This window comes from Sapajus apella, unplaced genomic scaffold (assembly GCF_009761245.1).
Source record: "Sapajus apella isolate SASKATOON/1434 unplaced genomic scaffold, GSC_monkey_1.0 scaffold26, whole genome shotgun sequence".
NCBI classification, from domain to species: Eukaryota; Metazoa; Chordata; class Mammalia; order Primates; family Cebidae; genus Sapajus; species Sapajus apella.
Window position 1 is genome coordinate 13,677,602 of NW_022436966.1, and position 3,612 is coordinate 13,681,213.

The 3,612-nt window shown below is 33.4% G+C and overlaps 1 non-coding gene across 1 annotated transcript; it reads right to left on the reverse strand.

Moving 5' to 3' along the window:
- Nucleotides 1-974: 974 nt before the first annotated feature.
- Nucleotides 975-1,077, reverse strand: LOC116560725. The gene has a single exon (XR_004273109.1). It is a non-coding gene; the product is annotated as a U6 spliceosomal RNA (small nuclear RNA).
- Between the last annotated feature and the right edge of the window lie 2,535 nt (nucleotides 1,078-3,612).

The window sequence follows — 3,612 nt, forward strand, 5'->3', positions numbered from 1 at the left end:
TCTTTCTTTCTTTCTTTCTTTCTTTCTTTCTTTCTTTCTTTCTTTCTTTCTTTCTTTCTTTCTTTCTTTCCTTCTTTCTTTCTTTCCTTTTTCTTTCTTCTTTTCTCTCTTTCTTTCTTTCTGTCTGTCAAAGGGTACTGATACGTATTTCAAAAGGCTTATCTGGCAGCCCATGGAACATTCCAAGAGGTGATCCATAGTGATTTTATATGAATAAAGCAAGATTGTCCAGTGTTGCCATTCCCTTCTCTGGAAATACACTCCCTCCATTTGCCATTCCTGCTCACAAATAAACATCCTACATACCAGCTTTGGTTTCAGGCTTGTCTTTCCAGGGGTCCCAGGTGATGACAGATAAAATTATCCAAGAATAAACCAGTCCTGGATTGCCTAGCTCTGAGCTTTTCATTTTTAATATAATCAGGACAGTTCTTACAGTTTTCAGCTCAATAATTTGTCTATTGATAAATTATTAATATTTATGGTCATATTCTCCCAAAGTAACTTTTATTTATTTATTTATTATAAATATTGACCTATTGATAATTAAACTGATAATTTATCTATTTGTTCTGTTTTCATAATTTTTAGTTTTTGATTTATATTCTCTATTTAGTGATACTTCATTCTTGTATTTTCCTTTAGTCATTTAGACATAGTTTTCTTCAGTTCTTTGAGGATATTTTAAGTAGGTGGTTTAAAGTCTGTTTAAAGTTCTTCTAGTAAGGCCAGCTTCTGAGTTTCACCAGGCCAGTTCCTATTGACTGGTATTTTTACTGTGTATGGGCCATACTTTCTCATATTTTTGTATCTCTTACAATTTTCAATATTATTTATATATATATATATATTATTTTTTTATTTTTAAATATTTAATTGAAAAATAAAGACTGCATGTATTCAATGTACACAATGTGATGATTTGATATATGCATACATTGTGTAATGATTATCACAATCAAATTAATTAACACATAAAATCATAAAATCAAATTTACATGTCCTCTTTGTGCAAGGGCCATGCTAATCTTCTCTGTATCATTCTGATTTTAGTATAGATGCTGCCAAAACAAGCACTAAGTATTTAGTTAAATAATGTGGCAACTTTGGAAATCAAATTTTCTTCCACCTTTCCCAGGGTTGTTGCTGTTGCTGTTTGTTATTTTTGTGGATATTTGTTTAATTACTTTTCATGACTAATTCTGTGATATCTCTTTTCTCTGTCCTGTGTGGACAGTTAAGCTTATTGTCCAGTTGATGATTAAACTGAGATTTTCCTAAATGCATTGAACAAATAATTTTCCTTGCCTTCTCAAAGGGGGTTTTGTATGTATTGGGGTGTGTCTTAAATGCTTTGCAAGGAGTTTGCAACCTTGCCTTCCTTTTTATTCCTGCTTGGGGAGATTCTCAAAGTTGGCTAAAGTTGAAAAATAGAGCCTTCTCAAGTATTTCTGGGCATTTCCTAGCCAACTGTATGTGGCATTATAGATTCCCAGGAATACGTCAGAACTTTAAAAATATCTCCTATGAACAACTCTTTTCCTGTGTTTTTTTTTTTTCCCTTTGTACTTATTTTTTTGGTCAGCTTCTTATTTATCCCAGCTGTTAGCCCACCTCGAGCAGCTGCAATCCCACCTCGAGCAGCTGCAATGTTAAACAATTACCACTAATTGTTTCCAACAAATGCCATGGAGAAATGCCCTGCCAGAGTTCACCTGTTTTTAGAGGGTGAACTCTGAGTATTAAAAAAAAAAAATTAAGAAAGTCCACACAAGTAGGGGTTTCCAGGGAACTTCCAGATAAGTCAGATAATGATATTTCAGTGGCTGTAGGACTTTTAAGTAGTCTAAACCCAAAACCCCTCTGCCCCTACCAATGGCTATGAAGCTGCTGGTTTTGATGCCTACATTGATTGTGAGGACTTTTGTTTTAAAAGGTTCTGTACATATAGAGAGAAAAAATAGTAGGACAACAGTAAGTTAAAATGCCACAGTTTCCTGTCCTTACCTCAATCTTAACACAATGCTTTTATTGAATATATACACCTTGGGTTTGGTTAATTTTAAGAGTACTGCAAATATTTATTTTATCTTTTTTTGTCAGTGTTTTCACTGCTTTTGTAAAGGAATAAATTTTTGGACATCATTATTCTGTTATTCCTGCTGATGTTACCCTCTGAAATCAATCTTAATCCAAGAACAAAGGGGAAGTTAAGATATTCTCAGATAAAAGAAAGCTCAGAGAATTAGCCACCAGCAGAACTACCTTAAGAGAGTAGCAAAATGAAGTTCTCTTAACTAAATAAAACACACACACACACACACACACACACACACACACACACACACAGACACACACACACTAAGAGAAGAACTTAACATTAGGAAGAAAACAAAAAAGAGAACAAATATATAGATAAATAATATGGAAATGTCTTCTTTTTAGTTTTCTAAATTGTGTTTGTATAATGTGTTTCTCACTGTATGTAGACAAAACTTTTAAGATAGTTATATAATGAATGTGGCAGGATAAATGAGTGTAAAGTGAGATAATATTTCTATAGTTTGCTCAAACTGGTAAAATAATTACACTAGTGGACTCTGATAAGTTACCCATATATTATATAATATCTGGAACCTTCATTAAAACTATGTATAGATAAAAACTCAAAACAACTGCATATAAATCAAAATGGAATCATAAAATGTGCACTGAATCCACAAAAAGACAGGACAAAGACACTAAAACCCAGACAGCAAACAGAAAATAAACAGAGAAAGAATTAAGCCCTAAAATACCAATAATTACATTAACTATGAAAGGACTAAATACACCAACTGAAAGATAGAGGTTAGCAGCATGGACAAAAATAACAAGCCCTTCATATGTTGTACATAAGAAACTTGCCTCAAATACAGTTTTAAAGCAAAAGTATAGAAAAAAGGCATACCATGCAAACATTAATAAAAAGAAAGCAGGGGTGGCTATATTGATATCATATAAAATAGATTTCAAAGTGTATTAGTTCATGATCACATTGCTATAAAGAACTATCTGAGACTGGGTAATTTATAAAGAAGGGTTTAATTGGCTCATACTTCTGCAGGCTGTATAGGAAGCATGGCTGGAAAGGAAACTTAACAATCATGGTGGAAGGCAAGGGGGAAGCAGGCACATCTTACATGCTGGAGCATGAGAAAGAGAGCAAAGGATGAACTACACACTTTTAAACAACCAGATCTTGTGAGAATTCATTCACTATCATGAGAAAAGCAAGAAGCAAATACACCTCTATGATCCAGTCACCACTCACAGATGCCTTCCCCAACACTGAGGATTACAATTTGACACAGGGCCAAACCATATCACAAAGCAAAGAAAGATACTAGGGTTACAGAAGAACATTACAGAATGATTAATAGATCAATGCAATGAGAAGAAAGATATAACAATCCTAAATATGTATACACCATAGAACAGAGCTGAAAATATGTGAAGCAGAAACTGATAGAACTGAAAGGAAAAGTAGGCAACCCATAATTACAACTGGAAATTTCAACATTCCCCTTTCAACTATTGATAGTACAACTAGACAGGAAATGAGCAAGGTTA